Genomic DNA, 26,566 nt, shown 5'->3' on the forward strand with positions numbered 1-26,566 from the left:
TCTGGGAAAATATTTAATCTGGAAAGTACCATATGTCTTCCTTTAGGAAAAAGAGTTCTCAGAACTTCTGGTTCATAGCAAATCGTGAAACCTTTTAGATTTTGGTTAAATTTGGTTAAAGTGAAATTTGGAAAAGATTGTTTTTCACACACCTAAAAAGCTACTTTACCACCAGTTTTCCTGCAGCTGCAAGCTAGGTCTAATTAGGCAAAGAGGTTGCCAAATAAAACTAATAGCTATGCTACTAATCTTTCTCACATCAGTGAAACTTAAAGAAAGTTCACAGCATCATTGATGTTATTGTAACTAGGCTTTGAAAGCAGGATAGGAAATAAATGTCATTGCCTTGTCAAAGAGATGTAAGTCTTATACTAGCTGTATATTTGCCCTCTGGACAGTAGAAAAACAGTGAAAAGAAAGATGAAAAAAATAGAATCACATGAAAAAATATAATAGAAAAATAAGGCAAATAACCCAAACTGTTTTATACTTATACCTAAGAATTTAAATTTCCGTTTACCCTACCCAGTCTTTAAACACAAGGATAAACTTCACAGGGATGCTGAGGAACACATCACAATAACTTCATTATCTCTTATCTCCAGAGCTCTCAGAGAAAGAGAATGTTCCAGTGTCATGTAATAGCCTCTTCAATGCTGCAAATAAGCCACTAGAACACTGACCCTAAAGCGCGACATACAGAGTACAATCCTGCCATCTGAGACACTCAGATTTGGCCACTGGAGAGCAGGATATGAAGGGTTTCTGAGCTGTTGCACCTGGTCCAGGACTTCCAGTCTGTGCAGATCACCAGAATCTCTATCTTCTTTCTACACAAGGAAAACAGGCTTACCGAGGCATGAAAAGGGAAACAAATTACCCACCTGTCAGTGAACTGGCAGGCTTTACATACAGATACCCTTTTGCGCACACATGCAGCAGTAAGTTGTAGTCCATTTGGCTGCACAAAATGTTCAATAATGCCATTGCAAGCCAAATGAAAACAAGGAGTTTGTCTTAAATCAAGCTTTTTATTCTAAATAAAATGAACCTGATCAGCAGGTGCTTTTAAAGAGGTTCCTTTTGTATGGAAATGCAACCCAATGTGGGAGACACATGCTTCATGCAAAGGTAATTAAAAAAGGAATGGTTTAGGTGAGAATATGGGACCCCGTGTCTTTCTTTGCATACTGTATTATAATGAAAGAGTGGTTTTCTTTTTCATACTTTGTGGAACATGAACCAGCAGGTCAGTTGCGCAAGATGTTTGCTGCTCCCATTTTTCCATTGCTCGTACCTTCGGCTTGGATAGATTCCTCTGAAAACCAGCTTTACAGAGCACCAAGTCAGGCAAGCTTGCCAGAGACACTGCATAGCCCAGCTAGTCAACAGGCTGCAGCAGTTGGCCCATGGTGGTAAACCGCTTCCCCTTAAAACTGGTGTCTTGAATTACTAAATAAATTCATCAGTTTCTAAAGATAGATGCAACAGAACGACAGCTCCGGGCAGGCCAATTACTTTGTTATATAAGAAACTTGGCCTTCTGGGCAATGTCAGAATTTGCCTGCAAAATATTTGGCTCAAGATCAACACTAAACTGGAGCTGTGATCGCTTCACTTTGTCTGACATCCACATGGTTTTCTCTAGTATGTGGCAGTCTAATCCGGTCAAGAGCTACATTTTGTTTGCGTCTTAGATTTTATCATCATTTTACATTTACATTAGTGTCCCTGTGAGAACGAGGCTGAGATAGTTTTAAAGAGGACTGAGCAAAGTGGACGGAGAAAGGTACCAAAAAATATAGCCTGAGATTACTATTTTAAATAAAATTCTTGTGTGAATTTCGAGCTTTTGTGGTGAAGAAGACAAAAGGCTGCCTGCCTTTACTGAGACCTGGAACTGGTAGGATGAGCATTAGCTGTGGTTGCAGACAAGCTATGGGAGAGTGGTCAGGCCCACCAGTCTTTTGAGTTGCAAGTACAAAGATCAGAACTCCAACCAAGGAGGGAGGTTTTTATAAAGAGATCAGCAGGAACCATGCTGCTGAGAGCTCTCCACTGCCCCACACTTGCAATCTGGCACATGAGCTCATCAGAAAAATAACTGATTTAACACTTAGCCCAAAGACTTAATCAGTTCAAAAGATTTTGGTTTTCTCTGATTACTTTTTGCATTGCATTATTATGAAAGACAAATTCCAGTGGAAAAAAAAGAGGTATTAATGAAATTGATAAAGAAATTTTTCTACTTTTTCCTTTTGCAAATGGTCAGTCCCATGTTTTGTTTGCATATTTTGTAGCTCTGGTCTCTGATTTACACATTTTTGACATATAACCAGAGAAAAACACTTTTTAAACCAAATTAAAAAATTACTTTTTTTGGTGCCCAAAATTGCCTGGGGGACTTATGACATAATCATGCTGAGACATGTAACTACAGAGAAATCTAACTGCCTCAAGTGTAGAAGGAACAAAGTTCTTCAAAATCATAAAGTAAAATCCAACTTCAAACAAAATCATAGTGCAATGACCTTTATCTGACTCCAGCTTCTGTTCTGTATGTATTGGGAATCAAATCGTGGGCTAACAAAGAATGAACTTGTTACCTTGCAAATGGTCAGCAGAAGGCCTTTTCCTCACTTCTGTCTTACTGAAACTTTCTACTGTGTAAGCAGGACAGCCTTTGTGAATCAGCCCTATGTTTGACTTATGCACAGAGGTGAATGCTATCCTGAAAAAAGAGAGAACAAAAGAGGTGATTCAGGCTAGAGACTTGCTACACTTAAATAATGGTTTTAAATTTTCAGAAGTCAGAGAGCAACTGATTAAATCTGCAGCTGTCTAGGTGAAAGCAAGTGATTGGTGGATCTCAGAAGATTTGGGACCAGATTCACCCATATGGTTTGACTCATTCTGACAATAGAAAACAGCTGTAAAACTGTCTCCCGGGCCAGAAAAAGTTGGGTTTATGGTTGCTTTGAGTCTCCAAGCATCTGATGAATATAGACCTTTGTCTCTAGAAGCATCTGAAAACTCAGAAGCTTATCTGCATTTCACAGCTAAATAAATTGTAATAGTAAATTTGAAGTGATAGTCCTTCGTGAGCTTTTTCAGTCATATTTGGTATTGAGTAATTGATAAGAATTTGAATACAAATTCTCCCTGTGCCAAGAGGAGGCTATATATTTTATGAACTCCATTTATAAAAGGAAGACCCTGCTCTGGGAACTCACAGTCTAGGTATAAAACAGCAGAAGGACAATTAACAATCAATCTAGATAGACAGAACAAGACGGACAGCGTGGGAAGAAAGTTTAAAAAGGAAGAGCAACTGAGCACTTTCACGCGGCTCATTTTCATGTCTTAGTAGATCTGCAGGGGGGTATTTGGGTTTTTATCTCTCCTTCTTTGATGGACTCAATGGGAAAACTGGGGGACTGGGGCTTTGAGGTTTCATGAGATGAGTATTTTGAGAGGAGATTTTAAAGAATAACGGGTAGGGCACAGTGGATTGGGTCAGGAAGGAAATTTCAGGCAGGGGGAGCTCTATTGAAGAATGCATCAGAGAAAGAGCTGGTGAAGCAGATGCATGCAACTGGAGCCAAGTAAATGAGGAAAGGGTGAAAGGGTGAGAGCAGAGCTCTTCCAGCAGACTTCCCATACTTCTACTCCCACTCCTGTTTCAAGCCTGAAATGGAATTAGAAAGCAGGGCAGTGTTGATGGAGAGAGGATTGCAGCGGCAAAAACTAACTCAGCATCCTCGTCTTTCAAAAATGACATATTTACTGTTCTGAATTGAAAGTTTAGATTAGATATTTTTTCTGTTTCCACTGTCTTGTACTGAAAGGTAACAGCATTTTCTAATTCTTTTTATAGATTCATATGCAAGAAGTCTGCTGTGTTTTCATGTTTGCTTGAGACAACTTGCATACTTGTGTTCTCTGAATGCAGAGACTCTGGAGACTGAGACCAAAAGAGATGCTTTATTGTTTGCTGTCTTGCTCAGTCTCTCTCCCCACCGCCCCCCAAAACTGTTCTCTTTTTCCTCTCTCCCCAATCTCTAAATGAAGTATTTCCAAATGTGCATTTTCTCAGTCTTGTCTGAATGTTCTTTAGATTAAAGGTCAAAAATACAATTCTTGTCATTGTGTAGATACCAAAGAGAATGGTAAAAATGGAACAGTATCTGTTCTGTGGACTACATTAAAAATAACCAAAAGCAACAGCTTTAGGACTGATTTAAAAAGTCATGCAAATGTGTAAAATCTAACAGCCTTAGGACACAGTTTAACACTTTGAGACATATTTCATACTTTTATAAAGATCCTTTAAAAGTTGGCAGGAGATAAATCACCTATTCCAATTATTTTGAAATTATGCAAGCTAGGCATATTGCAACCTTTGATCACAAGTACTTACTGAATTGCATATTCTCCAAATAACCCCTTTCAAGGTCACACTCAGATCTAGACCATAATGGCTTTCAGTGCATTGATGGTCTGAGGGCTTTCTGCCCTTCCACTGGCAGTAGTGGGAGTTAGACAAGTACAAAGAGATAGGAAACTCAGATTGCTTTGGGGCTAGTAAGATTTTGCACCCATTTTAAGAAACATTACATCAATTAAATGGCAATGCATTGACAAAAGAGGTAAGATCAGCATTTGAAGGGTTTTGTATTTATATATGCCTGTTTACCCATTCCTTATGACCAGAGGATCATCTTAAAATTTCACCAAGTTAACTAAAGCACTCGCTTTAGTGGAATACAGAAGGTAAAAAGAAAAATAATCACACAATAACAAGAAAAGCCCATATGATAGATATCAAATGGTATCAGCAGGGTATTCTTCAGCTGTTCTTATTGACACTATAAGGAGTGTTATGCTCTCTGCAAATATGGGATACATACCTATTGGCCATGGGAGCAAAAGAAAAAAATTGGTCATTTAGTTGAAGTGATTCAGTAGACAATGACATTTTAGCAGTAAAGAGAAAAACTTAAGTGCCCTTCTTGAAATAAGCGTTACATACATGTACATAGTAATATATTCTCCAGCTGCTGAGAGTTAGTGCAAGATCAACGTTCTTTGATACGGATACTTCTGAAAAGGTTATTCAGTGCTTAAAAGAGTACCTGTCACTTGCATAATTTTAATAGAATTAGCAGACAGTTTGATGGGATTACTTCATCTCATGATAATCCATCTTCTCTGTAATACTGGAAGTTTTTGGTGACAAATGCAGCTACTGGCTTAAACATTTTTTTAAACCTCATTTTTAAAAGTCATTGTGTCATTGAGTATTGTTATTATTAGATACGGACACTTGCCAAAATCCAGAACTGTGAAGTCCCAGCTAGAGAGAAATTTGGGACTGCACAGCTTTCCACTTTGAATCTATCTCTCATTAATTATAATTAATTATTATTATTTCTTTTTTTATTGTTAAATGTGAATTCAAGCAAGAAGTACACAGAATTAAAGTGCCCTGAAATATTTATAAAATAGAGATGTCATTGGAAGTGCAGATTAAAGGATAGGCAAGGAGAACTGGGAAAATAGGGTAGAGGTTATCAGGAACAACTTTCACCTGGCAGTGCAGTAAAATATTTGACCAAGATGAATGTCCTGGAAGACTCCCGCCTTCCCAGGAGTTTTAAGGTAAGGGCTTAAGAAGGCAGTTAGCAGAGAACAGTGAGAACCAGCGTAGATAGTTTTCTAGGATCTGTCTGAGGTTTAATTTCTAAGACTTTGTACAACCATATGGTGGGGAAATGCCTTCTTTGCTTGGAAAAAAGAATGGAAAAAACATGGAAAAAGACCACCACAGTACAAAATTAGAACCAGTGCAACTTCTGCTACAACGAATCTTCTGCTACTGATTTAGAGTCTGTATCTGAAGCAGAAAGGGGAAGACAAGAACCCATCTCTGTCTCCCTCTTTTTCATCTGCCATTTTGGCTTATAGGAGTTTTTGTGAGCAAGAAGAGTAGCCTCCATTGTTAAGTGATGCACAACTGAGCCATGACGGGCAAGGACAAAAGTGACCCTCACGCTGTGCAGTCATCACTGAGACTCTGGCAAATCCTTTGGAGGGATGGAGTGTAACAATTGGTACAGAAGAAGGAGTCTTAGAGGACCATGAAGATATAAGATAAGTGATGAAATGGACCCCAGTGGTGTCTATGACAAGATAACAGAAGTTTCTTGTACCCAGAAGTAATGTTTCCATGGCCACCTCCCTATGGGAATACCATATACTCTTCTTGCAGGTCTAAAACAACTGCCAAGCTGGAGGGTATAAAGTAGTAAAGTTGCTTTTGAGGACTTCATGATTGCTAACTTATTTAGCAGTTCTCCTCTGTATGTCCTTTGAGGTTTAGATACAATCTTCCCTCCCAAGTCAGATCATTACGACCATTTAGGAATCTGATTTCATTTCGAATAAAAAAAATGAATATCAACCTGGGATATCAGAGATAATCTAAGGCTGAGGCAGTACCTGCCACCAAAGAAAGAGATCATTTAAAACCATCTCAACCTATGAACATATGAATCTTTCTGAAGTATCTTCTCTGATTTAACAGAAATAGTTTCAATCACACATTTGAAATTCCATATGTAAAACTCTAGCATTGGTGAAAATCATATTTATTATGAAAAGTTACATTAATTTGTAGCTGATTTCTACATGAACTTGTATATACACACACAGAAATAAGATTGTTCTTAGACCTGGGCATAATATATGTAGTCTAAGAAAGGGTAAGAAAGAGAAGTGTTGTGAAAATATATAAGCAATACAGTATTCCCAGGGAGCAGAAACAATCTCAATTTTTGCAGTCTTATTCTTGTGTAGCCACAAGAAAGTAGAAAATGTCCTTCATCATAGAGACAGAATGTCTTACATTTCTTAGGTATTCCTTAGTATGATCTTTTATGCAGAGACCGTCAAAACATGCAAAGAGAAAAGAAAAAAATATAAACTGGATGCTGAAGACTGTGACAGGTGAGGTTCTATTGAAAGTATAGTGAAAAATGAAGAAAGCAAGGACAGCTTTTATTATCTCACATGGACTAATGCACATTTCAGTTGTATGTGGTGCATAGAATATAGATGAGATGTATTTGCAACAGAGAGCAAAATGTAAGAAAAGCAAGAAGACTCTTCTAACATAGAAAATGTGGAACAGACTTATCTGTGCAGCATCCTCACTGCAGTGTTTCTAAAGGAAGGAATCTTTACAATTAGAAATCACCTTGGTGAGCTGAAACACAAATTACCCAGAAGACTGGCTGGAAATCTGAACAGTTTTAAGTCTAGGTAGCACTTGGGCATTTTTATAGAGGGCTTTTCTCTGGATGCTCTCGAGTGTAACAATCTGAATCCCTAGGAGAAACCATGCTGGCAGACTCAAGGGGCTAAAGCAGACTCAGCAGAAAGTGCATTCCTGGTGCCATCAAAATAAGAGAAAGCTCCCTTCAGTTCTTCTCACAATGCAGCCGTACTTGCAAACCTCTGGACAAGGTGCTGTGAGGGTCCAGACAGAGAGTGAGGAAAAACCTTGAAATCAACCAAAACAGGACTGAAAAGAGAAAAAAACGAGGAATAAACTGGTGAGTGATCCCATGTAAACATAATGCAGTACAGAGTAGGTGAAAATGATTCAGTGAATAGGAATGGGACACAGATGGTCAGGCAAGTTCATGCAAATATCAGAGAAAATACAAACAATGGTCATAGCTCGTGTCTCTTTGTAGCTCTCATTCAGTTTCTGAATATGTATGGACCTCCATTAGGCAATTTTATGGACTGTGTGTAGGAAAAACTCAGCAAAGACAGTTAAGCAGCTACAGAAATTCCTGCTAACACTCTTCCTAAGAGCATCAGCTGTTTGGCATCATGACCCTATAGACAGAAGGAGAGCTTCTGAGTAACATATCTACAAGATGAAGAGCACTTCGTTTCTGAAAAAGTTGCTCTTTAAAATTGGGAAGAAGTTACATAATTTAAATGCAATAACTTTGATTTTCTGTTTATCCATATGTGTCTGACCCAAAGGCCTGCGAATGAGGGTCAACATGTTCTCCCCTCTGCTTACCATTTAATAGAATTTGCAACCCTGTTTTCAATTAGTTTGGAAAAGAATGCCAACCATATGTGGTTTTAGTAGGTTTGAGTTCTTGATGAGTTTGGTTCACAACATAATATTTGTGTTACTGTGTTAGAGCACAACCTTTTCTGGGGCTTGACTCCTTTTTCTATAGCCCATGGTGTGAAAGAAGAGTCCGCAAGGTTAACTCACAGATGCTAAGAAATTCTATTTTTTTGCCTTCAGAAAATTTTGAAACTTCATTTTACATCTGAATGGCTTGTTTTTTTACACATATTCTGTCTTCATTATTTGTGTGTTATTGTGAATGTAACAGAAAACATCAGTGAACACCGTAGCTCTGCTTCAACAAGTGATTCAGCCTTTGAAGAAAATCACTGCTGTTTATCTTTGTTCCTGTAACTTTTAAAATGCTGTCTTACTTGAATTTGTAATTGAACTTAATCTGATGTTTAAAAGATCTAGATATTTAACTATAATTAAATGTTTATTCAAGATATCTAGATGTTGCTTATTTTACTAGCTATTATGTTGTAGATAACTGCAGCTGAACAGTTCTTTTCTAGTTTACAGTATTCAGTACATGAGTAATTATTCCAACATACATGCATCAGAGAGTAAATGAGTATAGGAACAGTCTTTCCTGTGGCTAAATTTTTGTGTGGTAAATATATCCTCATGTTAAGGACTTGATAGAATACATAAGGCAGAGAACATGTTATGTATTACCACTCTTGGGTGGTCTAGTACATCATTTCTACAGCTCAAAGCCCCTTGCCATTTAGTGAAGATACAATACAGTATTCTTCCATGACTATTTACATTCCCTTTTTTGCAGCAACATCAAATGCATACATTAGGCATGTCTTCCCTCTTGTCTTTTTTTGATCTCCTTGAAGACAGATTTTACTATGGTGTCAAAATATAGTACAGTCCACTCATTCAACAGACACAGATCTTATTTACAGAAGTCTTATTTATTGTAGTGAGAAAGAGAGCATATTCTTGAAGAATAGTCATGGAAGAAAAACTGAAAAAAAAAAAGCATGAATAGCAAGCTTTAAAAAATAAATCATTGGCTCTTTTATCTCACCACTGTCTTCGTATAGCTGGGGAAATGATTAAAAAGATATTTTAGAAGAGAAAATCTGAGAAGTCCTGCAAAATTCACTGTTTTTATTTTAGGGTTTTCTGAGCAGGCAAGTTCTGCAGTCCTTTTGAAACTCAATTATAATTTAGCAGGAAGAGGCAAAAGAGAAAGATTTTAAATCCTCACTGGAAATGGAAGTTACGGAGGGACTCTATGTAGGGTGAAGATAATGAGACCTTTTTGTAACAGATCTATCCAGGGAAGATGCTGCATACAATTCTTAAATGAGTACTTAGTTCAACCATATTTTAGAAAAAGTCATACTCAATTTCTCATTTGCAAAACTAGTCTTGACTTTCATTGGGGAAAAAAACCCTCTAGTTGTTCAAGACCAAATTAAAAAACCAAAGAAACACTGGCACTCTTTGCCATGGTACTTAGATGCTTCCACTTAAAAACACTTTCTTTTAACGATCTCAGAGCACGGTGACCATGAATCAAACTTCATGATGACTATGCAATATACTTTAGATTATGTCTGGAACAAGCAGAATGACTTGCAGTCAGAAAATGCTGATTTGTCAAAATGAGAATGGGCTTTGAAAAGATTTGTTTAGATAAGGTTGAGTGTGTTGGGTTAATAAGGTTGACATGCATGTTTTGACTTTTGCAGCTGACAGATCAAATTATATGCCCATATAGGAACGATGGAAGTCCAACTGGGGGTCATGCAATTGTTTTGACCTTAATGAAAGCAGACACTCAATTTTTTAAAAGTTTATTTTGAGGTTTGGATAATGAAAATGCTCGGAAATTTAGTTTTGTGGGAGCTTAGAGTTATCAACATTTTGGTACATTTCAAGATGAAAAGAAAGTGCTTTTTGTTAAAAATTTTTCAAGTACTGAAATTTAAAAGGATTTGAGATTTTAGCAAAGTTAGTTATGGTATCAGGTTTTCACAACTTTGACGCTGGTTCTGTAAATGTTATTGCATATGTTAAAATTTAAATATATAAGCACCCAATATGCAATGAACAAAGTCATGATCTTAATTATATATGTGTTTGCAGAGCTGGGGTTTTGCAGAAATTTAAAAAACCTGTCCATCTGAAATGAAATCAGTACTTTCTGGTGTGATTTTGCAATTGTATATAAGCCATGTCCACCATGTCAACTGTTACTCGCAAGCTTAGAGACACAGAAACCTGAACACATTAACACTCTGGATAAACAGATAAAGCAGATCTACATATGCTATTCCTCACTGCAACTAGCTATTTTAGATATGTTTAACAGATTCAAAATATTCAGGGAAATATTTAATATGTAATTACTGTAAACTGGCCAGTATGGATAATAGTGTAATACCAACCATTGCTGAACTGTGAATTATCGTATTTAGAATCACATTCAAAATGAAACCAAGTGAAAATATATAAATAGTCTATACAATTTTCAAACTGTCCTTGGAATTAGCAATACTATACTTTTTTTTTATACATATCTAAAAGCAGTAGGATATGGTCTTTTACTCCAAAGAGAGCCCCTGCATATCCAAAATTGAACAGAAATTTGTTTTACAGCTGGGTCAAGGTTTAGGGACAGAGTGGGCAATAACTAAAAGCCACTTGTAATAGCAAGGATGATTTCATATAAAGCAGGAAACAACTCCAATCAGATATTAGAGAAAAAGTGATGTTAGTGGAGGATAAGGGGGACAAAAAGGCAGGTAAAGTAAAAAAGAAAAAAGATGCCATCATTAAAATTTGCATAGACTTTAAGGCAGCCTGATAGACAATACAAAGTGGAAAAAAGGCTAATTATCTACACAGTCAGCAAATATGGTGAAAGGAATTAGCTATTTGCACAGATACAAAATAGGCTTAGACATCAAAGACAGAGGGTAATTTTGAACTTCAGAAAGTGGTACGCAACTAATGGACCTCTACAAGGGTAATCATTAAGGATGAATCTGTACCATTTTTATACCAGTGACCTAGAAGAGGTAATGCAACTCGCTGACAGTGTAGGAGCTAGAGTGAAAGACCAGTTATCGAGTGAAATTTGACTTAGACTAGAAACTATGTAGGTTAGAGTAGAGCTGAGACTATTAGTGACAGAAATTAAACACACACATCAAGCAGATGTGCAATAGAAAAACCTAATAAAGAGAAGAATCTCAATGAAGTAATTTAGAATAGAAATTTTATTAGATTCTAAAGTTAAATGACTGACAAAATTACCATAAATATAAGTTAGAATAATCTTTTCCAGAAGACAAATATTACTGAATATTCCAACAAATCTTATGCATCGTACAAATATATTTATGTAAATATATCCACACTAGAAAAGCACTCCAACTGTAAAGGTAACTATCAGTCAGCCCAAAACTTAAATGAGAGTTAGGTAGTTTTCATTTCCTTGTTAAATAAGATAGAGATTGGATGTGGTACTGTATACACACAAGGCAGATGTAAGCATCCCAAAAATGGAAAAGTCAAATTTTTTTCTTATACATTCATGGGTTATCATTATAATACATGAACTAACCAGGTAGATAACCTCACAGTTACATGGATTTTTTTGTATTTCTCATCAACATTGTCTTGTTCTACATTTTGTGAAAGTTATAAATGTGAAGTTTTTTACAAATTTTCAAAAACTGAAGGTGAAATTATACTATCCATGCTTTTACCTTTTAAATAATTTGTAAAGCCAGCATATTTTTATGCTGATAATAAAACATCTTAATTAATACAGTGACTCTTATTAATCTGAATTTATATGCAAAATGTAACAAATATAATTCACATTATATAATTACTGTATAAGATAATAACAATTTTGTTATCCTGGAAGCTTCTAAATCATGATGAAATTTTCTGTACTGCAAACTGCTCTTGGCTAAAATATTTTCTTTTCAAATGCATAAGATGAAAATTGTTTCAGTCTTTGACCTGTGAGCCAAGTTCCCCAAAGTCTGATGCAAATTAAAATGGCTGAGTTATAAATATCTCTGAAACTAGGTTTATAATGGAAACCCAACCAGATCCTTCACTACAGCAGTACTCATGGGGGCTGTTAGGGCAGTTTATAGAGCTATCAGCAACAAACTATAAGTTAATGAGGAGGAGCCATTGACTATAATAAAGCACCCCTAAACAAGAAGAGAGCATTAAAAAATTCAGGAGCATTTCCTATTGGGCTTTCCATTAGCTATGTCCCTGTATATATGGATTCTTTGTTCCTTATTCTGCTTCAGGAAAACATTGCCTTAGCTTCTTGTATTTTCCTGTGCTGAATTCAGCAAGTATACATTCGTAGGGCTGAGGAAGGGATGTGTGTGAAATCTAAAGTTAGACGACAGTTGTCAAAAAACTATTTACTACTCTCGTCTAATCTCAACCTTCTGTCTTTTCTCCTTATTATTAAATGACTGGGAATGCACAGTGACAGTAAAATAGAGTTAGAAATGGCTTCATTTGACTTTTATGCCTTTTCATATCAATCTGTTCCAGCAGGGTTTATTGTCAAAATTTGAACATGGCATAGAGTACAGGTGTCTAGGCCACACAATCAGTGCTTGCAAAAAAAATGCTCAAAGACATGGCTTAGTTAATGTTAGGGAATAGGGGCAACATGGACAAGGGAGACAACTGACATTATTCCAGTTATAAAAATGTATCACTAAGTAAATTTCATGCACGTTATGACTGTCATTATAAAGCCAACATTCAATGTAGAAGACATAACAGAAATATTCTTCTCAGTTGAGAAGTGATTTGTAACAGCTCAGAGCGATCAGGGTTTTCTTTTTCAATCAGAAGTCATTGCACTCCATTTTGGAAAAGATATTTAAAAGATCGAGATTGTGTGAAACTCACTGGTAAATAATGGTGCTGAAGGTAGATGTGTGCACCTCTGAACACACCTTGATTATTTTACACTGGGACATACATGCTGCAGGAAGTGTTAAATACATCCCATGGCTTGGCTTGAGACATATACATCAAGAAGAAAGCAAATGACAAACTAAGCCCCTCAATAATTTTTTTTGCTCTTTTTATTGGCTATGTGAATACTTTTCTGCACTGCATACATAGACTTCTTAGCAAGAGTAATGAAAGATAATTTGAACAAGATGCATGCTTCATAAAAAGATGCATATAGTTTTCATGTGTCTGGCTTAAATTAGTGAGTTATTTAAGAATGTGAAATAATTCATTCCCTCCCAAATACTATTATTTGAAATGCAGTAGCATAATGAACCCTCTATAAAATTAGACCTCCTTCGGGACTGCATTTTCTACCTGTTGCCTTCGCTTACAGGATTGCTGCCGTGTTGGTTTTCTATTTCTGCATGGCCCTCTGTGACATTAAACTGTGATAGGCAATGGCTAATGCTAAGTTGGCTATGGTGTTTCACAGTTTTGCCCTAGACTGCAACAAAAATGCAAGCCTTCAGAGTGCAGGAACCGAAATCCCCTTTTCACAAATGGGGTTGTGCTGAAATCTGTTTTCTCCAGTGTCAACCATGGTTTGTTACAGTGTCCTTTCCTGCATATAGGGAATGAAAAGTGAAAATAGAGAAAATAAGCAATCTACATTTCCCAATATTGTTTGATCACATCCCACTCTGATCTTCAGCTAAGGATGTGACAACAGTTTATGCCCTTAAAAATACAGACGATGTGATAGCTTCAGTGGTGCTGTCAAGTTAGGTGCCTGCTACATGTCTGCTTGGGACAGCAGTTATGGGAAACCTACTAACCTGGTCTTTCATCAGTGTGTCTGCACCTATTATACATTACACTGGAGGACTTGCTGATGCAGACTGAGATTGCTCTGCACCCATGATTGCAAATGCGGACCTTTGCCCTCTCCAGGAACAGGCACTGCCTGCTAGCAAGGGACATGCCCAACGTCCATCTTCTTCAGCTTTTTATGCTCCTTTGAGGTGAGTGGCCACAATCTGCTGAGGGATTAAAGCACCAGGTTGGAGGAGTGTGAAGGGGACATGCTTGCCACCCTCTGAGGAAGGGAGACTCCCAGTGTGCCTCTTGTTTCACCACTGCTGTTAACAAGGATGCTCATACAGCAAGGATACCTTGCGCTTCTGCTGCGAGCTGGAAGCTGTGCATGATATGGCTCTAGTGACAAAAAGGGTTATGCGCCAGTGATACATAAATCGCTGTATTGTATACAGCATGAAGAACTCCTAAGATAAAGAATCTGACTTAATTCAAGCATCACTTTTATCCTGCTGTATTTATAGGAAGTCTAAAAGATCAAGACACAAGACCCTTAGATGTCATTACAAATTCTTTTGATTTTTAATCCTACAGTTATTTGTGTAATGGTGAGTAGAGAGAAAAAATAATCCTTTAGCATGTCTGCTGGGCTCTTCAGGCACAGCATGTTCATAGATTTACTCTATATACTTCATATGCTACATAATTGCAGTGGAGAAAAAAAAGAGAAGATTTCACATTTAAACTAATTTAAATTCAAAACCTCTAATATGTCAGGTCACAGAAGGCATGTACACATTTAAATAGGACTGCTGCTTTGGAAACCAAGTAGCTCTGAAGTACATCTACATGTTGCCTCTAGACTCCATGGAGCTCCATTAGGTAATGTTTTAAATATAAAGCCACTTAATGAGGAATGTTCATAAATGAAAAATGCTCACTGCCTATAAAATGCTTGTTGAACAGTGGTGCCCACCTATTTTTAGCACATGGAAAAAAAAAATCACATTAATCCATATTGTTGTGAAACTCCTGGTCTGCCCTTGAGAGTCCTTTCTATGATTTTGTATAACAGGCAGACTTTTAATTTTATAATTTCCCAGTTTTTTAATAGGGAGCTAAAAAGTAGGGGAGCAACAAATGCAGAATGACTTAGGTTTGAGGTGCTTTAATAACAGCATAACATTTCTTTATTGGGAGCCATATGACTAGCTGTTAATAGTTATTAATTCCCTTAAGGAAATTTAAATGTTGGATTGACAATAATATGCCGATTACAGAGCCAAAATTTCTACAGTGACAGACCAGGCAGAAGGTACTCTCAGTAAGAGACCACTGTTATTAAATACGCTGTCACAGAAAATTAGGCCAAAAGGAGATCACACTTAAAGAGACTGCACAGCAAGACACACCCTTTTAAATTAGACTGTCCCCCTGCACTCCACAGAGCTCGTTCTGCGCTGAAGTTTAATTTAATTCAATGCAACTCTTGCTGTAGTCAACCTTTTGGCTTCCACCATCTTTTCTCATGTTTTGCATCTTATGGAGACTATTTTTAAAGTTAATTAGCTTATCCAAAATAAAGCAGAGAAAGATGCATATCGCAAACTAACGTTTAAAAACATTATCATATGAAATAAACTACACAATGGTTGCTGTTATTTTTTTCTGTAGCAACTGCTTTTCTAGGAAAAAATAAATGGATTTACAAGAAAATTATTTTGAAGTCTTTATTTATGCAAGTCCCTTCAAATTATTTTTCTTTTTCCTTCTTAAAATGAACTAGAAATTATGGAAATGAAATATTAGATAATGAGAAAGAAGGCAAGTAGAGGCTAATGGAAGCATAAGTGCTAAGCAGAATGATTTTACAAAGACAAAATCTTGACCAACAAATGAGTTGGTCAGTCTGCTGTCAGGATTTCACTTGGTCCCAATCCTGTAGGCTGCCACACAAAACTCTTCCAGACAAGAAGATATGATTATTTAGGAATTATCTTAAGAAAAGCTATGGATAGAATGATACATGATCTGCTTAATAGGACCTGGCTAAACATTTGGAAATATACAGTACAGTTGATTATTATCAATTCATCATTTGAGTAGTATTTACACACCTTAAGCAGTGCTGGTGACCTCTGTGCTAGGCACTGCATAACCACCCTGAAAAAGATGGCTCTTGTCCTCAGAGATTTACAATCCCAACTAACAAAATAGAGCTACACCAGAAGAGAAAAACTTGGATGAACACCTAACTGCAGCTAAAAAGGAAAATGATGCATCAAGACCCCCAATTTGACACACTTCCTTGGGAAGTCTGTTTATATGTGTCTGCCTTTCCCATGGGTATAATGTAAAAAATGCAGACTTGCCAAAATGCAGACTTCCTGCCATTTACATGCCAAACATGAAAGCAATAAAGTTACACCGGGTGTCCTGTGTGTAAGCAGAAGAGAAACCTGCTAGGAGAATCCGCAGGGCCAAGAGGTACCACACAGAAAATGACTGAAGTATAACAGAATGAATGTTTATTTCCAGTTTCAGAATCTCTACCCCATCAGGTTGCCTCTTATAGTTAATGTAACTTGCCTGTGAATAGGGGGAACACCTGACAACATTCTTCTTAAGAAAGCTGAAAATTAATGACGTAGTTGAAACTGCTGTGAAATAAAAACAAAAATTTGAAAACCACTCAACAAGTTGTTCATGGCTTGCCATGAAACGTGTCAAGACGTAGTCTAAGCAGACCTGTCTTGCATCTGATACTGAAGAATGTTTTCATTTACCGCTCATGTAACAAAATACATTCTTAAACTTTCAGACAACACAAAAGGGAGTAAAAACTTCAGAGTATAGGATTAGGAATCAAAGAGTTCTTGTCAAATTATATAAATGGTCTGAAATACAATAAGAAACATTTCAGTAGAGATGAGTGATAAGTATTCCACTTAAATAGGCATAATCAGCTGCACACAATCACAGAAGGAATACTGATGTGGTAGGCAGTAACTCTGCAAAAAGAGCCTGATGGATTGCAAACTCAACATGAGTAAAATAAACAATAGTTACAGTTGGAATAAACCAAGTTTCATGCTGAAGCGCATAAATAGGAGTGCTATATATACCAAATATGAAGTAATCCTTCAACTTTACTCCTCACTGATGAAATCCATGCCCACTTTGAGGCATCTCTTCCTAGGAAAGATATTAAACCAACACAGAGAGCAAGGAAGAAATCATCAGGGAGCTAGAAACATGGTCTATATGAAAATACAGACTTTGCTTTTCTCAGAGAGGGCTGACAGAGACCCAATGGCTATCTTCAATCAGGAAAAACATCAGGAAAAAGCTTTCATACTCTGGAGATTGCATCATTTATTTTACAAACAAGTAGATGTTACAGGCCTGAATCTAGGCCTCTGCTACAGGCTGTCAGGGAAGATGCTGACCCTTTGCAGTACAACTTGTTTCTGCTGCCAAGGGCTGCATCCCTGGAGCTGGTCTCGCACCTGCCTGCCAGCTAGCCCAACTCCTGTGCACCCTGCTGGGAAGAGGCAAAGCAAAAAATGATGCTGCATGTAGACAGGAAAATGCCTTGAAAGCCTGTCTCTTGAAAGGCTGGGTAAAATTATCCTCCATTTCATCTGTGACCTTAGTAGCTGTAACAGCGTTCTTTATTGCTCCTTAATGTGTAGCATTCTTTTTTCTTCATGTCACTGAACTGGCTTTGCATGGACCTTTGTGAGCATGACTGGGCAAAATCCCTACCGATTGTGTCTATCCACTCTGTGCAGCTTCTGTGCCTGAGATTTGCCATACTGTAATGTTTCTACCCACTTAAATACACCAGATACTGCTCGGCTGCTTTAAACCAACATCTTTTTAACATGAGACTATTTCTGGAAGGTTGAAAAATGTCCAGGGAATAAGGTTCACTTGCATTCACAGGCAGGTTGTTTGTACATGTTTATTAATCAGTTTATAAAACACAAAATCAACAACAAAACATTTCTGTATCTTGTCAACTTCACCTGGCATTTACAGAGAAAAACCTAGCTATGATAGGAAATATCTGTCCAAGTGGCAAGCTTTTAGGTATTCTTAAGCAGAAAATATACAAATTTCTTCAAATGCTTAAGATTTTCCATTGATTTTCTAGCAAATTCTCCTCTGTGCTGTTCTCATTTCAAATGGCTCACACTAGGAGAAGTATAGATTAGCTAAGATTTTTTTCGGTCTTTCAAAAATATACTCTTTTAGATCAACATTTTGATTAGTAAGAAACAAAATCTGAAGAAATGACCTTTTTGTACTTTCCATAAATCAAACCCAAGGAAAAGAATTGAAGTTTGTCTTTTTTTTAAAACAGAAAATGAAAACTTTCACAGTTGGCGACTGACTTTGGAACACTGAGGACCTGGCTTCTAGTAAGGTTTTTTCTATATTTTTTCATATTCATATAATTTAGAAGAGTAATTAACATCTGGCCTATGTTTGAATGAAAGAAATAGGCAGTCAAAAAAAAAAAAAAAAAAAAAGTAGAATTGGGATTTTAAGCACACATAAATCCAAATTCAGCATAGCACACCTGGAACAATTGCTCTGTATATGATGAAGATATTCAGCTCCTTTAAATGTGTACATTATCAAGCTTGATGTCTGCATCTAAGGTGATCTCTTTCTAGACTCTTTCTAATTAGTGGAAGGAATCACATCTGGAGAGAAATTAAACCATCCTATGTTAGCCACCTACCTTAAAAATGAATATTTTTTTTCATTATATTTGCTAGCTGTGGAAATGAATAGAGCCTGTTTCTTCCATTTGGTATAAAAAGGAGTCTAAAAAAGTATAAGCATCTTGATGTCTACACTGAAGAACTCTGAAGTGTTGAAGATGAAACCCAGCCAATAAAAGTGACCCACAGAGTGCTCATGTGCACTAGATCAGAGCCTTATTATCCTCCAGGTAGAAGACTTGACAAATTTCTTCCCACCAGCTTAGTCAGTCACACAATTAAATAATGGTGACTGCGTCTGAATTATGTCAGCTGAATTTTATTTACACTCACAGTTGCAAAGTTTTCCAGTTGCCTACTGGAAAAAAATAGCTGAGCACAAGACCCACTCTGAGCTGTAAGCTGTAAAATGAACACTTACAGTTAGATAGGACTCCATGACTGTCCCTGGGCAAGGCAAAGTAACAGACACTGTTCAGGACAAGCAGTTGCAGAATTTTAAAGCCCACCAGGTAAATATTCTGCTTATTCCATGCCTGCTGACACAAGAGATAATTGCCAGTAGCTGTAATGAGTTGAGGAGTTACAGTAGATAATTCAATGTGCTGCACAAATATATGTGTTCTTCTATTATTCATACTATGACATTTGTTGGTTGTCTCAGGAGTAACAAGTGAGGCCTCTATGGCTCATGAATTACTTGAATTATACATGGTTATGGGTAGGCAGTCGCCATGTACAAACTGGTTTTGAATCATGCTTTTCCTGGGGGCAATATTTCTCATGGTAACTAGCAAACTTTTTAAGCCCATTGGAGCCTGCTGTGTATTAGTAATTACTACTATGGCAGTGATCCTAGCATGTGTGCTTTCTGGTAGACGTGGGAGATAATGAATGTATACATGTTGATAGATGGGAATCGGCATTTGTATTTATTCACATTCAAAAAGCTATCTACCTCACTTTGAATAAAAATTATTACATCAAACTGCTAAACAGCTATCTGCCATCCAATTGTCACTATAAATAGCAGTTCACAAGAGGGAGGTGGCAGTAGATCATATTTTTTACATTTGGAACTGTGCAATCATTTCCTAGCTAACAATCGTGCTTTGGGAAGATAACCTACATTCTCAGCTTTAGGCTGTTGTTTCTAGGTAGCTCTTTAGTATCTTTTAGTAGTTCAGTTTTATGAACAATACTGCCCATCTATTGGGGAAATGTAGATGAAAACCCATTAATACACTATTTGCTTCATGAATACAGCACAATGGCTTTACCAAAGGACAAGACTTTTCTAAAAATGCTAATAAAGTTTCTATTGTTTATTAAAACCCCATTATTTTCCCAGAATCCACTTTTACAAAAGGAATTTCAAATGTTGCACAGTCTGTTACTGTGCATGGAACATTTCACATCACTGAGCTATCTAATTTCAAGTTTTCTTTAATGTTTTTTATAAAGAGGTCATAAAATCCTGGCACAGACAGACTGTTGAAGCCTTGGTGCAGTAAATGGAGATCCTGCTTCTCCCTGGCTTGGGCAGAGCAGCACGCCAGGAGCATGAAGTCTGAGCATGGAGCAGGCTGGTCCTGGGGTTGCCAGGCTGCCAGCAGGCACTGCCTGAGAGAGCTAGCCCACTGGAAGGGATCACCCACAGCTTCTCTGTCGAGTCTTTGGAATCCCTGTGTTAAGACTAAATATTCATGTTTGGTAGAAAAGAATAGGGCCGGCAAACTTCATTACCCTGGGGAAGCGTAGGTTAAATCATGACAGTAGGTCTGTATAAAATGTTTGCTCTGCTGGACAGGAAAGATTCTCCAATTTTCTGTGCCAGATAGTGCAAGTGCCCTAACACTGTGAACTAACTGACCACTCACATCTGTAATGTCCAGAAGCTTCGTCTAAATCTCACTGAGTTGAAGACATTCCATGAACTAAGTAAATGGTATTCTTTGCCCCCCACCAAAAATTTGCTCTATGTAAACATGCTACCAGGGAAGCTGAGTATCAGCAAAATACATTAGAACTGTCTCCTTTTCTTCCTGCAAAGACAAGAGTTGCTTATTACATCATATTTTCTAGTGCTTTGTCCAAGTGCAGCCTAAAATTTTGAAACACTTTGGAAAATGAGCTTAATAAACCTTGTAGTCTGGGTATCTATTACCCCACAAAGTAATATCTAGTGGATTCAAGCACTGATTTATCCTTTGTTTACCCAACTCACAATGGATGCAGTGAGAGGATAGGAGTCCTGTTAGGAAGAAGGCACTGTTAGGATTTTTTTACCATATTGATTCTTCATGCTGATTCAGAACTGATTTAAAAATCCATTGTTAATTTTTCCCTGGGAAGATATTTAAAGAACATAGTGATAAAGGAACATATCACTACTTGGCAATAGGTACAGGAACTTGCTTTATTTGATAGTCATTGTGATAGGAGGAAAATTAATATCTGTTGTAAGACATTAATCTGTGTAAAAGCAAATAACTCTTGAAGCCACCTCAGAAAAAAAAAAGTCATAGAAGCTCAGCTTGTAGACCATCTTCCTGTTTCAATTGCAGGCTTTAAATTTTATGGCCATAAGCTCTGAAAGCATTTTGAACACTCAGCATTTGTGTTTCAGCTGACTATCACTTCCATACTTTCTACCTTCAAGCTGGAAAGACTTTGTATGGGAAAATAGGGAAGGTGTCTTCCAAAAGGAAAATTTAAATGCTTCTCTGTTATAGCTAGCAGCAAATCAAATTAATTCCTTTACTATTCATTGTGATAATGATATTAATCAAGCTGCTCCCTCGATACTCATGTAGATGTAATATATAATTCTATGGAAGCTCCTTTATAATTTATCATGAATTAATGTTAAGTTATTGCAATGTGTTACAGGAAAAATACATTTGTGGACTTTACGTAGGAACATATTCTTCTAGTGTGAAAGGGGCTGAGCAGATAAAGCACACGCTGGAATAGGATTCAGGTGTAATGAGTAAATGCAGTTGTGTATAGAGTGCACTTAATCTCATGGTGTAAAAATGCAAGGCACTCAGAGCTGTTATATTTTCAATGGCTTAATCAAGAAAATGTTGAGAGACACTGGTACTGCGGATAGGATTAATGGAATCCCTCGGTGTCCTCATTAAATTTAATAAACCTGTGTAACAGAAATAATAATAATGCTTCCCATGTATATTGCATTGCTTTTTTTGTCATGGATCTCCAAGCCCGTTGTGAGCATATGTGAACGGAGCATCACCGTTCGTACCAGTAGAGTGACTCTTCCTGCTGCAGACGCCACCTTCTCCTAGGTCACCTAGGAGACCCCTGGGAGAGAGTCCTGCAGGAGCACACCTGGCCTAGGCAGATGCATGTGGGTCCCTGCTGCCTGCAGTTCTACCGGCTGCATGGTGGGATGTAGTTTTTTCGTTGGATTCCTTGAGACATTTTATTGAATAATTTCCTAGGGTCCTAGTGCTAGAATTTAATCCTCTCTTCTACCATTCCTTTTTTTTTTTTTTCCTATTAATGACTTAGTATTCATCTACAACTTGTAAGATTGCACTCCTCTAGGTTTTTACTAGTACTTTTATCCTGATATTTATTCCATATTTTTAACTGTGCTACAGACAGATCTCTGTTGCTCAAGCTCTGCTTTGCCTCACCAGGACAGTTTGCTGAAGAAACCATGCAGCCTACGGCCCTGGAACACTCATTTCAGAAAAAGGCTACCGTCCTTAGTTTTTCTGGGTTTTCAGTGACACACAGGCCTCACTGACCTGTGGCCTGTCTCATCAGATCAACCAATTAGCAACTGCTCAGTCTTTGATAGTTTCTTCAGCTGTTCTGCAGCAATAGTAATTGCTACTCCTGCATAAAACCTAAATCATTCACAACTCTTGGATTTGACTTTATCTGGTGAAAACTGATCACTTATTTTTCAAATGTATTTCAGTTTCTCAAGTATTATTGTGCTACTTTTAAATTCCTTCTCCATTTACTAACATTCCAGCTCACTTCTGCTTTATTCATTTTTGCCTGAAATGTGGATGGTGCTAAAACATTCCTTTTTCTGCTCACTCAGGCTAGGAGAATGACGGGGCACTTCTTTTCAACAGAAGGCTTTGCATGGCTGGGGAACTGCTGGGAGTTAAATAATCTACAATTTTCTCTCTGTGCATTGTGTATGGTCCTTTGCTTGTTGCTGAAAAAGTTACAGAAAATGAAGAGTAGGGAGAGGTCTTAAGGATTTTCCTTTTTCACCCTGAAATGGTAGATTCTTGCTTTACATTGTCCGGGGAGGACTAGAGTTATGTTCAAAACCTTGCTTAGAAGGAAGAAAGATCAAGCATGTTTACTATTAAAGGCAATAGTGCTTCTGAGCTGCTGTGGACAAAATATTACAAAACCCACCTTGATGTGCAACACTCTTCCCAGCATCCTTTCAGGGTTGCCACATTTCCCCTTAGTTCTGTACTAATACAAAGTTGTTTTGCTACTTTTCTCCCTCTAGCTTTCCTTTTTTGCTCATCTAATTCTTTATTCTTGTTTGACACCTTCAGTCTTTCAGACTACAACTCAAATGCACATGCTCCTGCCCTTTCTACCTCACACAAACAAATTTTTTAGTATTAATTAGCTTTGCCTCCAAGCTCTACTATTCACAATCCAGTAAACAGGGACACATCTAATAAAGAGGACAGGAAAGAGTGGGAAGCTGGGATGTCCATCTCCAAGTTTTCCTCACAGATCAAATATCTTTCCTTACTTAATTATGCTCTGTAAAGTTTTTTGAAATCATTGGCTTAAAGTCTATGGAGCAGTTAATCATATTGCATTTGTAATCAGGCCATGAAAGAGAAACCCTTGAACCACAGCTATACTGTTCCAAGCACCGCAGCCTGCGGATGTCTTCCTTAGAATTTTGTTCCATGCCCACCAGTGGTAATAGGTTCTTACTGTATCCAAAACTCCTGCAGTCTTTTTCAGCCTGCCCTGGCCAGCAGCCCATTAGCCATTCCAAAAAACAAACATGTATTTCTCTCTGCATTTACTTCTTCCTTCTTTTTTATCCCACTATGAAAGCAGTTAGCTATTGAATCCTCAATAAGCCAATCTAGTCCAGCCCACATGACTGGTTTGCTCCTAATCAATTTATTCAGCTTATATAAAGGGATTTATCATATTTACAATATCACAGCTATTTATGTAGGAGTTATAAAATGCAAGGAGTAATTTTAGGGAAAGAAAATCCAGTTGTAGGTTTTTGCTGGTTTTGTTGAGCTTCAATATGTGGGGGTTCATTTCACCATTTGGGAGGCAAAATTTAGGGTTGCAGTCAGCAGAGTTCAGATCCATCAAGGGAGGAACAGAAATGCATAATTAAACAAGCAGCAAACCATTTGGAAAAGTGGAATCAGACTTTTGAAAACTGTCCTTTTGCAGAAGTATTTTCTTCTGTTTTACCACTCTTCACTAAGCCTTGGAGATGCACTTCACCCTGCACGGTTATCACTTTGAAGTTACTTTATTATCACAAGGGAAAAAAATCTCAAAAGACTCGGTGACTCAGGTCAGAGAGGTGTCTGTGCAGCCTGGATATTTGTGAAAGGTGACTTTTAAACACTTCTGCTGGTATAGCCTGAAGTCTCCACAGGGTGTGCACACAGTTGGGTCTCCACGTTTCCTGGGCCCCACGCTCCTCACTGCATGTGCTTGGTAAATACTTCTGGATGCAGGCAACCATCCAGCTCTATTTGAGATTTGACTGCAAATCAAACTAATAACTTCCTTGGCCTGTGTTGAAAAAGGATAATAACACTTTCCCAACTGGTTCATTTTTTGCTATTAGTAGGATTTATTGACATAACAGTAGTATTAAGAGGCCCAGCTAAGTCTCCTTGATTGAGCTTCTCCCCTAATTCTCTCAAACCCTCACCCTTGTCCCTGTTACAGTGGCTTCATAAATTATATGACTCAGAGTTGAGCACATCATACATGTTATTATTCCAATACATGCCCTTCGTATTCTCATCCTACCATAAAAATAAGGTCTGTACACAGACTGTGCAGAAACAACACGGGTTGTGGAAGCAAATAATATACATAAGACATTTTGTGCTATCTTTTGTGTATGAGTTTTAGGATATGAAAGGGTTAATTTGAGATTGGCACATGAGAAAGATACGATCTCCTAAGACTTGTATATTAAGAAGCTTGATTTCTGCTGTAGCTGCCACATACGACCTGCAGCACATCCTGTTTCATTGCTGAGGAAAAAAATTCTCCACTTAAGAGATTCAAGACCAAAATGCTTTTGTCACAGGCATTTTCCCTCCAATTCAAGCCTTCTTTCTCAAGAGCTGCACACATATTTAAGTTTCCAGAAAGACTGTCTGCACTAATCCCGATGTTAATTCACATCCACCTGGAAGGTTTTAGTTCTCTTACTAATTGCAGTAATTTTTTATTCTTCATCTGAATATTGGATTCTCCAGAAAGATAGAATGGGTCTGCTTCAGCAAACAGCACAGATGAATGCTGTTATCCCATGTTCACAAGGGTTGAAATTAAATCCAAATATAGTCATTATAAATTAAATCCAACCTTGCAAAAGCAAAAATGACCAAATTTACATCTTTCAAGGCAAACACTGTCAAACTGTATGGCTTGTCATTACAAAGTTCTTCATTACAGCATTATGTGTTTATATCACAGTAGGTGTATTGGGCAATGCTTATTGCTATTTTCCCTTTTAGGAATAAAGCTCATTAGTCTGGGTTAGTGCCTTTCCTCCAGTACTGAGAATGAAATCCTATTGGTGTAGCTATACTTAATCATGTCTTTACATGTGGAGATGCTGACCAATGCTGTAATCAATGCCCAGCTTCTGATGGTGGCTAGACTCCTTCCAGGTGGATGCTGCTCTTGCTCTATTGCTGTGGGCATGGGCAGAAGTTGTTTCACCCATCTCAGTTTGTATTTTACTAACTATTTGAGATTGCAGTAACAAAGCATGTCAATGATATCCCTCATTATACATGTTTTTCTGTAATTGAGTACTGTACCATCTCATCAGGTTTCTGAGCTCTATTTAGATGAAGCCAGATTCAAAGGGAGATATAAGCTGTGTGAGGAGAGAGATACCCATAAATGGTATCTCTTTCTCTGTGACTATATATACCTTCCTGTATCAATTTAGAAGAAATCTTCTATAAGGTTAAGTTTTCTTCTGACTTTTTTCCACACTCTTCCTCATACAAGTTGAGGGCACTCCTTTATTTAATACAGAGAACTTTGAAAAGACAGAAAAAAATCCAAGAATAAGAGAGGGGAGCATGAAACTGAGGAAGAGAGACTTGCAAACTGCTGGAAACAAAGAAAACAGAAGAAAGAGAGAAGCAAGCTCTCAGTAGTGTTAAAGTGAGGAGGAAAGAAAGGAGGACTGGGGAGGAAACCAATTTTGATAAGCCAAGTTTTCCTGGCTGAGGAGGTGCTGTTCTTCACCTTAAACTAAACCCTGTTTATATTTAATGACCTTATTATTCTTGCTTAACAGTAACAGTACTCTAGCCCAGCCCTGAGCCTCGTGTTGACTGCAGTTTGCTGCTTGCTTTCCAGATCTGCTTGCTACAACCCCAGGCTTTACATAATGTTGATATGCCGATGAGCCCTTTGACCTTCCTGGCCTCATCTCAGATGCTCAGACAATGCCTGTTCTGTGCAAAAGCGAGCCGAGAGATGTAGGGAGCTGAGAGGTGTATGTGCTGGGGACTCTCTGTAAAGCTCTCAGTAAATTGAGCCCTGCAGGGTGCAGGCACTTACCACAGTGAGGCCGAGTCACCAACAGAGGCTTCTGAAATCCACAGTTTTA

This window comes from Psittacula echo (assembly GCF_963264785.1).
Source record: "Psittacula echo genome assembly, chromosome: 1".
NCBI lineage: Eukaryota > Metazoa > Chordata > Aves > Psittaciformes > Psittacidae > Psittacula > Psittacula echo.